The sequence below is a fragment of the Pezoporus flaviventris genome, unplaced genomic scaffold (genome assembly GCF_033815535.1).
Source record: "Pezoporus flaviventris isolate CSIRO_AGI_PZ_B2104156 unplaced genomic scaffold, CSIRO_AGI_Pfla_v1 ptg000007l, whole genome shotgun sequence".
Taxonomy (NCBI): Eukaryota; Metazoa; Chordata; class Aves; order Psittaciformes; family Psittacidae; genus Pezoporus; species Pezoporus flaviventris.
In genome coordinates, this window is record NW_026892555.1 from 14,357,664 (window position 1) to 14,370,165 (window position 12,502).

Here is a 12,502-nt window from a genome sequence, read left to right on the forward strand (position 1 = left end):
TCTTATGACCTTAAGCTATGCCTTTCATAATAAGCATTGGCATCATGACAAAGTTCCTCATGTCATGATTCCATATTCATTTATTGCCAAATTGCCTTATTTTATGCCATAGTGCAGAAAGAAAACAGCTCTCAGCCATTTCAGCGTGGTGATGACAGGAAGGAGGGACATGAATAATGACACCAGCTTCCTTTGGTGTCAAATGTTGGTGTCATGTCCAATTCCAGCAGCACATTTAGAAACACAACTTTCTGAGTGAATCAGTGGCCCAAGTGGCTCTATTAGGCTTTGTCATTTGGCGGCTGTTTAGGTGCAGGCCAAATCCATTTGGTTTTGCTGTCATAAGGCAAGCAGAAGGGATGAAAGGATGAAGGGCAGAAATTAGGCTAGACAGTCTGGGAAACATACAGGAATATTGCTGAAAAATTATTTCCTTCGTTTGGGATCTGAGGCTTTGCAGCTGTGAATAGAAATCACCTTATTTGGTGGCCACAGTTAGACACTGTAGGCTTCCACAAGGGACTCTTGAGATTTCTGGTGATGTTTCTAGTAAAGAGAGCACCAGAGTGAAAGCTGGCATATTTTAAGAGGCATAATGAAGGTTTTTAGGCATCTCATCTCTTAAACAGAGATAATCATTCTAACTGTCTAAGAGTCAGAGGTCTGTTAGAGGTAGAATGAACTACCATTGCATGAATGATATATTTTTAAACGGAGAATGTCTCTTTACCACTGCATGGGACCATAAAATCATCATCTTGATTTTTAATAAGGCTCAGCACCATTATGAAAGCATTGCAACAGTCATAAGCAGTGTCACCGTTATTACTCTATTACCTTCTCTACTCTGCCATGGTCCTTCTCTTTGATCCTGATTTGCAAGACAGAATTTTGAGGATTTTTACCTTCCTTCTTCTTTCCTGATTCTTGGGTTTTTCAATGTAGCAAAAATAAACGACCTACTTCTCTATTTTTTCTCCCTGACTTATAAGAAATATGATGATGTACCCAAACAGCTTTTGTTTCCTTGATCTTTCTTTGCATGTCACCAGAGCACCATGAAGAACACTCTGTGATTAGACAAAAGAGCTGAAGAGCTCCAAGGGGGGCAAAGTAAGAGAGAAAAGCCTTTAAGTGCAGGAAGAAGAGTCTCAAAATAACCTTCTTGTAACTAAAAGTCAAAGGCTGATACGTGTTAATTTGAAAAGGCAAATGGAATTCTTGTGTGCATTCAGAAAGCAACAACTCCAAATGGGCTTCCAAGGTGAAATTTCAGAAAGCATCTGCCCAAGTTAGAGCCACAAACCGAACTGGAATCTGAGTATTCTAAAAATCTCATGTCAAAATTATTTTAGAATAAAAATACGCTTTAGACTTGAGGACTAATATTTAAAATATGGCTATTTTTGTGCCCATAGCCCACATCTGCAAGTGATTATGGGTGCAAATGTGGATATGTCAACATCTACATACATTAATGTACCTGTTAATCTGATAGTTAAATGTCTGTGCGTTATCAAATAACATACTCTACTGTGGCCACAGTTATTTCTAAGTGTAAGAAGGGAAGCCATGTCAAGATTTAACCCTTAGAATTCTAATGTTTATCTTTTTATCTGTGTGAATGGAAATCACATTAATATTAAAGACAAATATACATATTTGGTGGAGACATTAACACCTGTCCTCATTCCTATTTTACTGAGAACTTTATTTTCCACCTATGTTGCTCTTATCAGTGCTCTTAGCAACAGATAAATTAGGTACATGAATTTACATGAACAGAATCGTCAAAAGCTAGTTTTTAGGTACTTCCCAGTTTAAAAGAACAGGAAATGATCTTCCTGATTTTGGAAAATTGCCATTTAGATAATGCTTTATACACTGAGGTGAAATTTAGATTTATAAATATCTAAATATCTCTACACAAAACCTTATCCAATTACAATGTAAGACTTGCATATCTACTTCCCATTCTGAGAGGAGGGAGTTAACTATTTCTTTCTTTTTCTCTAACAGATATATATTGGTTAGTTACTCTTCTGAGATAAGAAATATTCCTGACTAGTTTGTCATCAAAATTCTTTTTTAAAAAATATATCATATCACTGAACTGGCTTTCTAATAAGATTATTTTGCTGTGTTGGATGACAACCATTCTAATTATGAGCTACTTGGTTTCAGCTCACTTTGCAGCTTTTAGGGTGGAGTTCTGCATTTCAGATGTCTGGCATGCATGTGAAGTTTTTCCTGGAAAACGAGCCATCTTTGGGACTATGATTAAGAAGCTATATAATTTTGCTGACTATTAAAGTGCAAACTACCAGCTACTCCATAAAGGTCTGACACATTCAAAATCTGGCTGAAGATCCTGCTGGTTGAGAAAGCTTAGCCTCAGTGCTGAAGAGGTACTTAAAGATATCCTTCTGAAAATCTTATCAAACTACTTGTAAACCTCTGAAAAGTCACCTCTTGCTTGTGCCAAGAAGTTTTTTTAGCCTGGAAGTGATCTTCTTTTAATATCTCTTCTCCACTCCCAGAGATATCCTTAGAGGTCTTGCAATCTGCAGCTAAGAAGACTTCTCTGATAGGTTTCCCACGCTGAAATCTCTGTGGCTTCTGGTAATCACACATCAAAAAAACAAAACTTTCCTGCTTGCCTTTTGCCATGTTATGAAGTTCAGTACTGTCCATACTTTGGCATTTCTGGCTTTTCCTTTGTTTATATAGGCACACATAACCTCCTTGCAAAGCATTACATCTTAAGATAACACATTAAAAGAACATTAGCCTGAATTCTTGCCTCCACCAGCCCTTTCTGTAAGCATTGTGATGCAGACTTTAATTACCTGTATACAGTCTTTTTTTTTTTCCATCACCAGTGTCCTTACCTCTCTCATAACACAAGATGGTCTGAGTTTGGGGCTCAGTCAGGATGGTCTGATGAATGAAGTTGTATTGTAAACAACATTTCATAGGCCTCTTCCCTTCTTCATTGCAGGAGTTCATGGTTTATGATCAAAACCAAAACACTGTGGGATTAAGGGAAAAAAACTATGGTTGCCCAAGAAGGCAGGTTCTACTACAGTCTTTGACACTGTGGTTATGTTTACATTGAAGTGTATAGTGTTGAGATAACCGAGCAGCTCAGGTATCAGGAACAATTCTACAGCAGCACAAGGTAATTAAGTCTTCTGAGTTAGCCTCAGGGCTAGCTGAAACTTCTACAGCCAGACTGCTTTGTGAAGCTGGGTTAGCTTGAGTAGACAACAGATTAGAGCATAGAAAACACCCAGAGATTTTCTGTTGCTTGGTTGCATACATCAGATTTTGCTAGGATGGTCAGTCAGTAATTTTGCAGTCCTTATTCCCTAAATTAGTTTGGGATGCTCCTTTTGTGTGTGAACTCAGCACACACAACCACCAATAGAACTGATGGGAGTCATACGCAGAACTGAGCTGTTATAAATGTTGTAAATGTTAAGTGATCAGCGAGCAAAATAAATGTATTACTTTTTTTGAAATACATTGAACTAAGGATTGTTTTACAAATACTTTTCTTATGCAAAACCAAGGTGTCTGTCTCCCAATAGTCATGCCTTTCAATACCATCCTTAGACTTTGAAGCAGCAGCCCAACAATCATAGTCTACTTAACATGTGCATACTGTGTAATAAGCTAATATTATTTTGAGTACCATTAAAAATAAAATAATTGAAAATAGTAAGAAATTTAAATATGTAAGAACTGAGTTCTTACATACGTTATCTATATATACAGTGAAAAAGTTTGAGACAAAGATTCTGTTTGCTGTGTACACTGAGGCTGCAATAAGGCTACACAGCCAACTGCAATTTAAATGCTTCCTAAAGATTGAATGTTGCGTTTCACAATGTTGGTAGGGGCTTGGGGTTGGTTTTGGTTTTTTTTGTTTTTTTTTTGGTTTTGTTCGGTTTTAATTCAGGTACCTTTAAAATGCAATCAACAATATCTGCATAAGGAAAATGAGAAGTAGCTGCACTCTTCTGCTTGTTTCTCTAGCAGAGATGATTTTCATTCAGATCCTTTCTTCTTCCTTTTAAGTTTTCCCAGCCTGCAGTCTATTTGAGGATTTTTGCTGAACTGCTCTGAAACCTTGCTGCCTTGCATGCTAAATCATGAAATACCGTATATCTCTCTCTAGAAAGGAAAAATAAATACTGGAGCGTCCTAACTGAGGTCATACTTTATGTCTAGACATCATTGGTAATCTCTCCCTTTTATAATACTGCTATGCTTTCCATGTACTCAGCTGTGAGGAAAGCGCTTTTGCACTTAGTTGCCTAAAATATATCCAATTTCCAGACAACTCTCAGTATAGCATCTCAGATTGTTTGGGCTGGTGTGTGTGATCTTTTATGAAATCAGATTTTTTCCTCTGGAGGAGCTTTGCTTAGCTAACCAATGGCAAATTTGGAATGAAAATATGACTGATGTGGTTCCTTAATGCCCAGCTTGTTAAGCAATGCTGGTGAATCCAGTCCCCAGTAAACAAGCAAAACTTCTTGTTCCACTAGAAATATATTTTACTAAGAATCTTTGTAGATCACTTTTTATGCAAAAAATAATGTCTCAAGTGATGGTTTTGAGCAGAATAAAGCAAACGTTTAATAAATTAAAACATATGCTGAATCAGTGTTTGCCCTTACAGTTCCACTTTTTTAATATTAATTCTCTTTTCTAACTCTTTGTACATGAATAATCTTTTAAGAGAGTAACAATGAAATATAGACAATCCACATCAAATGAATCTGAACTTTTGATGTAATTATCAAAGGTCTGTTGGATTACGCTTAATTTTAATTAGTACTGGATTCTAACCAACAAATTCAGGTCTCGTGGATTTTTAAAATCCAAACATTATGCCCCCTTGCATGAAGGATTTTGGCTTAATTTGGCCCATTGTAAAAGTACTGATTATTCATAAAATTATGTTGAAGTTCAGATTTTGAAAACTAACAAGCTGAGGGTTTGCTTTAACATGGAGCAATGAAATAATTGGCTTATGCACTAATTGAAACTCCTGTCAAGACTTTTGGGTCTGGGTTTTGGATTGATGTTTTATTTCATTTTCTTTTTCAGCATTAGCTGTTGGACAAATACTTGAACATCTAAACATAATATTCTTGCTGAAATTCTTCGTGATAGATAAAATCTTAACCTAAGCAGACAATCCTATCATGACTTTCACATTCTTGGAGAGTTTAAGCATGGACATATTTGCTGTTGCAAATAACTATTAATAGGATTGCTACATACCCATTTGTAACGTGTTCCCATGTGCTTTTACTGAATCCAGTCTTTTTTTTCTGGGGATCACCTAATCCCATTTGAATAGGAAAAGAAACATGAAACATAATCAGACTAAGATTATCAGACATACAGGGAATTTGAGTTTTGCTAAAAGATTAGAAATCAGACTTTTTTTTTCCTCCCCTCCAGATTTTAACCAAGGAGTAAAGCCAGCCAGGCAATGTGGGACAATTCATGGGCTCTGAAGCCAGGAAGGAGCCACTGTTATAACTGAATCTTTTGGCATGGGACACAATTATTTTGTTTCTCCTAGAAGGTCTTCAGCAAGGGCGTGACTGATGTCCCAGTGGTAGCACTGGTGCCCTCAGGGTGGCTGCCAACCCTGCAGGGCAAGGAGCGCAGGGTGGCTGCCAGAGGAGAGAGGGCTGGGTTTCTCTCTGAGTATCTACAGTCAGTCACTTGAAAGCTGGGATATGAGCTTTAGGGTGATGGAAAGGGGTGGGCTGACACCAGAAGGTGCATTTCAGCAGTGATCACCTTCTCATCTCACTGCCCCCTCCATAAACAATGCTCCCCAAAGCTCCTCTGGCTCCACATGTCTTCTTGACTACAGGTAGTCTCCTCACCCCTATTATTCTTCCCTCTTTTCTCCAGGACTTTTTCTTTGGCATACAACATTATGTCACTTTGCTCAAGTGAAAGATGAGGTCTCTCTTCTGCATCCATTTGCGATGAGTTTTTCATGCATCCAAAGACACATAGGTCCTTTTGCCTCAGGCCATGAGCTGGCAGCTCCACTCTGCAACATGTTTTTTATTGCTGTTCAAGGCATTTGAGTACATTCAAATTCCTGTACTGAATTGTAGTCACCTATCCATGCGATTCAGCACATTCCATAAGACCTGAATCCTGATTACTTTTTAGAGCAACAACTTTGTGTCCCCTGCAAACTGCAGCCATGATTCAGATTATTTTCAAAGAAGGATTTAAAATGGCTTAGAACCAAGGGTCTTGCAGTGTCTTGTTAGTAATGGCCCACCTAATTAATGCCTTTCCATTAATGCATGTATTTTGAGAGCTATCAGTCAAGTAGCTTTTAAATCATGTAATGTGTGCTTTATTAATTACATATAATGCAGGATTTTAAAACACAATGTCATGTGTAGTATGTCAAATGCCTTGGGGAAATTTAATTACACTGTAACATCACAGCTACCTTTATCAACCAGACCTATAATCTTGTAAAAAAAAACTAAAGATAATTTGACAAGAACTGCTTTCTGTGAAACTGTGTTGAATGATATACTTTTATTTTTAGCATGTAATTCCCTGTTGATAGAGAACTGAATTTGTCTGGCTTTCTTTTTCCCCCTAAGATTAGCATCAGGATAACGGATCTATCATTTCCTGAGCCATTTTCTTTAAATGCTACGATTAGTTTGGCAAGTCAGCAGTTCTTTGAAATAACCTTTCTTTCCCAAGAGCCATTAAAGAAAATTAACTCTAGTGGTCCAGAGAGCTTCTTGACTAATTCTTCTAAATTTCTTAGGTGAGAAGTATGAGGGTTTCAAGGTTTGAAATATTTTGTTTCAGCAGAAGTTATTAACTATTCAGACAGGCTAATTGATAGGTTTAATTCCCTTTAATTTTTTATTCCAGGTACTAGGAATTTTTTGTTTGGGTTTCTGGTATTTCGTTGGGGTTGTTTTAAGAAGTCTTCTGGCCAATATTGGCATTCATTTGCTTCTGAAAGGAAGAAATGCAGGTATCAATACCTCAGTGGGACCTCTAGGCAGATATGTGGCTGATACTGTTGTTCTGACCTAAAGGTGGGAGTGTGGGGAATCCTCTGCAAGACATCAGAACAGCTGGTGAGCATAGAACTACATGAACTTGCAAATGAGAGTTAATTTCATGCTAAACTCTTTAGGTAGCTGGATGACATCTTTAGTAAGCATACCAGGAGAGTCTCGAGGGAGTGGTTTAACAAAAATGATGATGAATCTGCATGTATGCCAGTTCTTTATCTGCCTCTTTCACTGGAAGTATTTTGCTATCTACTCTTTTCTCATCATTCTGACTTGTGATGACATTTACCAAATCATATTACACCAAGGAATTTCTCTTTTCCCTTCTAAAAGTGTTGTAACTTCATGCAATACAGGAAGTCTTGAGGACTAACAAGAACTGTGGATCTTCCCACAGCAAGAGCTGTCTATAGATGATGTGCCTGGAAAACATATTGCCTTCGGTGAGCATCGAAGTACTTCTGCAGACCTGCCTGACCTAGACAACCCCACAGCTTTGCTTGTATGTGGTGGTTTACGAGCATGACAACAGGTGTGAGTGACTTGTTGCTCTGTTTGTCTGTTTTCATCTGATGTTGTCACACACTTGGAAGATGTTTTTGTCCTCCTGGTCTTTGAAAACTCTTGAAAATATGCACCCTAGAGGTTGAAAACCTAGAAGCAAATGCATGAGCTGATTTCATTATCTGCAAAATCTAATTATTAAAGAAACCTGATGACTTTCTGGGATTTACCATCTTCTGGCTTCGGGTCAGGCACAAGTGACAAGTTCTAAATAGTAAGTCAAGTCTAGGATTATTTCAGACCTTCTGTTTCCAGAAAATGAAGAGCAGATGTCTGGGGAAAGCTCACACTGAGCTTTTTTTCATTTTCTTTCCACCGCCAGCCCCAGTCAGAGGTCAGGTACTGTGCTGCACAGCCCTGTGGTGCGAATCAGGGTAACAGCTCTTAGTAATAAAAGGTTAGAAGAATTGTACACATATAATTAATTACTCATTACTTATAAGGCAAGGTCTAACAACAAGATTATGAATGTAATGATATTTATTTGCAGAATTATGAAAATCAGAACTGAAGCTGTTATTTATAGGGGAACCTAAATGCCAGAGTCACAAAATTTTACTTGGTTATTATTATTGAAATGGTGAACTCTTCAGTGCGGTTCATTCAGTCTTTTATAGAGATGAATTTAAAACTGAAATAATTTTTTTTTTGTTTTGTTTTAGCACTTGTTATTAAGAAGGATGCTGCATTGGCGCTTAATTACAGTAACAGCTTCAATAAAATCCAGGCATTGGTACCCAGATTTCAAGCCATTGTTTTTCAGCATATAATACCCCTTTATTTATTGTTACACACTGCATTTTTAAAGTCACAGAACAGACATATTAAAATGTGATTTAGTTAACCTACACAATGAGCACCATTTGTAAAAAATGTGGCTCTAATTCCCTTCATCAATATTATCTACAATGCAGAGGGTAGTTGTTTTCTTTGTTTAATCATGTATTTGACCACAGCTCAAAAGTCAATATTCTGCTGTCAGATGCGGGCTTGCATGTGAGGAATAGGTAAGGGAACTTAACTAGGAAGCTTTGTGAATAGGGAGTTGAATTTGCATCTAATTCACTAAGCACACATGTTTACATGACCTTTAAAAAAGGGAATTAAAGCAGTTTGATCATGAGCTCTAGGCAATCTGACTTACTGAGGCAATTGAATCAAGAGGTACTTTTTACAAGAGAGCAGAACTGGAAAAGAATGATTTTAATTTAAATATAATTTCATAGCAAATTCATAGGTGTGTTAGCATTGTGAAATTAAACTCAAAGCACTGAAAATGACCGCCCAGAAGCTTCTAGGATAGCAGCAAACAGTCTCAGGTTGTCAGTTTAGCTAGTTGTATTCCTGCTACCAAACAGAGCAGGAAAACTATTGTGAGGATTTGGTGTCAGAAGGCAGGAATGATTAGTGGTTTTATCACCAAAAAGCTAGCTTTTGGAAAGGCAGACTATATCATGAACAGAAATACAAAACATTTGTTAATGGCAACCTTGTCCAGTGATATTTGTGCAAATGTATGTTTACTGAGGTAAAATGTTTTAGAACAAGAAATTCTCAGAGGAACACAAAGATTTATTTAGATTACGTAGGAACATTTAATTTCTGGATTCCTTTAACGATAAACTTTCATTAGGCAAGAAGTATGCAAAGCACAATTTTGGTTATATGACCTGTTCTATATCTAAGAGCCAAGCGTTTGTGGTCCCTGCAAGAACTGTATGCCCCTATGGATCAAGAGCATTGAGTTTTCAAATACTCAAAGAAAACACTTTTCAAAGGGGATAAGAATACTAGAGCTTCTTTCTTACTTGCCAAATGCTCAACAGCAGACTTTCCATAAGCACGTCAAAACTGGCCCTTCTCAGCTCATGTGGTGCATCTCTGGATGCCTTACATTTCCAAGCAGGATAATGCCTTACTTACCAAGGGAAAGGAGAAAGCCCAAATCCATTGAGATTTCTTAGGATAATAAGCAGAGAAGTAGAACATTAATGCAGGGTTTCCTCTCCTTTTAATGGCTCATTAATGCTAGTTATAAATGCTTAACGGCTGATTCCATCTTCATCCTGTACAAGGCCCCCAAACATGTGTGTTAACACATGATTCTCTTCTTCCATAGCTTACCTGGTTTACTGACTGTTCCATAATGCAAAAGCAGCCCCAGCAAGATGACCTCCCTGAGCCCTGCTCCTGATGCTTTCCTAGCTGTCCTTCAGCAAGTTTCTTTCAGTACAGCATGCCAAGTCCAGTTCAAGAAACAGGTTTCTGGTTCTCTTCTGGGACAAAAGAGGGACATTTGAGATAATGAATATGAATAGTGATGTGAGATATTTAATGATGGTAACCTCATCTGGATTGTGAACATTTTTAGGGAATCTTTTTCTAATTCATTCCCATGCCAAATGAAAAGTTCCTTTTATGGTTTTTTATCAGTTATCAGAACAACAATCTGGAAAATTTTCTGAAAGATTTAGTAATTTGCTTACTAAATTTAGTAATTTGCTTACTTATTTGTAATCCTGGTAATTATAGCTACATTTTCTATTCTTGAATATCTATTTCACACTTTATAACAATACTGAACAAAAAATAGTTTGTGAAAGTGTACATACATGTAGAGTGCAATTTTGATGGGGTTGGGCACAGACTGGAGGCTGATTGTAAGCATCTAACACCCCTTTAGTTCTCAATTATGGGAACTTATGATTTATGGATTAAGACTAAAGTACCTTTTAGTGTTTCTGTAAGGCTTCTCTAACATAAAATGTTGATGTTTTTATTGGTTGTGCCAGAGGAGATGTGGTCTTGCTTAAGAGTCAAGCCAGAAGAGAGGAACGGAAATGTGAAGACCTCATCCAGTGTTTCAGCTGCTTTTCAGAATCCAAACATTTATGTTCTGGTTGCAAATCTGAAATTTTCCACTTATGATTTCGGTGATTTTTCTTTTTCTTTACATATATTGCATTTTTTTTGTGAAAACTGCATGTTTCAAACTGGTCTATAACACTATACAGAACTTTTGCATGTCAGTACTTCATTGAGCCTCTGATCATCTATATCTGCTAATTTCTGTGATAAGAGCCCCTGACATGTCTCCTGACAGTTGCATTTCAATGTAGCTCTCCTCACCTGAGACTTAAAGGAAGTTTTTGACACATTTAAAAAACTTTGTCATTAGCCGGGGGTATACGTGAGGGATAGGTTTCAGGCCTGGTGCCCACCAGCCATAGTGGCTGATAGGATATATACAAGTATTTTGACATAGACGAAAAATTTATAGTTCATGCATCAGAACATACAGACAATACAATGTATATGGCTTGTACAAGCAGCATCATGAATAACTGAAAAGATTAGCTAACTTTTTAGCTTTATTTCACTTTTTTTCCCTATTAAATACTTCACAGTCCTGACCTTTTACAGCCAAATTTCAACACAGAAAATAATCTGAAATGAATGTCTTCACTTGGTCACAAGCAAGTGCTACTTCTGTACCTACTCAATGGTTACTTGCTTCAGATGAATCAGTACACCACACTGTCATGATCACAGCCTTTCTTAAAAAGAATTGTACTAGAAATTAGTAAAATGATGGTGGTGTCCAAATATCTATTACTTTCTGTAAATAGCTTCATTTTCAACTCTGCAGCATTCAGGGACCTTACCAAGTTGTTATTTTCCCAGCTGGGTTATTGAACACTCTACTCCCGCAGAAAATGGTTGAGTCTCCATGCTCTGCTATGGATCTCAGCCTGCTTAGGAGGGGAACAGAAAGTCTCATCCTTTACCTGACAGACCATGTGCACATTGTTCAACACCAGTCCTCAGTCTTCTCCAAGACTTTATCAGACAGCCAGAATCCTTGAATGAAAGAATGAAAGATTCCAAACTCCTCTCACCCTGAAACTTGGCTCATTCTTTTCTTATCCACCTATTTCCCCACAGTAATGGGGATATTTATCTTTAAATTTTAGGGCTTGCAGATGTTCCAGACTCAGCTAGAAGGGAAGTTTCTCTAGAACTGTGTCCCCTCGAAGGACAAGATATCTCCTCTATCACGTCTGGCAAGAGCCGTGCTTTCTAAACAGCAGCTAACTTCTATAGCAGTCACCAAACACCAGAAGATAAGTTGTCCCTGCCAGTTTCCCACATGGCAAATATGCAGTCCATGGTCTTTAACAGATTTACATCTCATACTTTGTTGGATTTTCATTTACAGTGTAGCAAACCCTGGCAGAAATCCTGATCAAGCTTCCAATCACTTGAATTGAGCCTTTCCTTGGTCTGATTTACTGTAAGGTCTGATGCAGGCTGTTCAGCGTTTTCCCTCAAGCTATTTCATCTTGGAAAACCACTCTGTTCCTCTGATTCAGTGATGATAAAACCCAATCCATCTATCAAGATGAGTCAGCAGACTAGGTCTGCTCACACCCCTCTCCCCACACACATACACAACATTAAAATGCCAACAAGCTGCATGTTGAACATATGTGCAGAACAACTATGATAAGTTAGAACAATTGTTAACTTATTCACAGTGCAATTCATCTTGTACATGACTTTCCAAAATTATTTTAATAACAATCATCTTTGATTGTACACAGTCGAAGATAGTTGGATCTCTTCCTGAAGGCACGTTCCCACAGTCATATCCACGGCACATCCGTTATAGACAGTGCTGTTAGTTCTCATTAGCTTGGACAAACAAGGCACTGAGTCACAACCTCCCTGAATAAAGGATCCCATTGTTTTAAGCTGATAAACCAGAGATTCTGCTCTGTGCTGCTGTAAACCTGACATTGATTAAAGTTTTCTGGGACGTTATAAAGGCAGCCTTT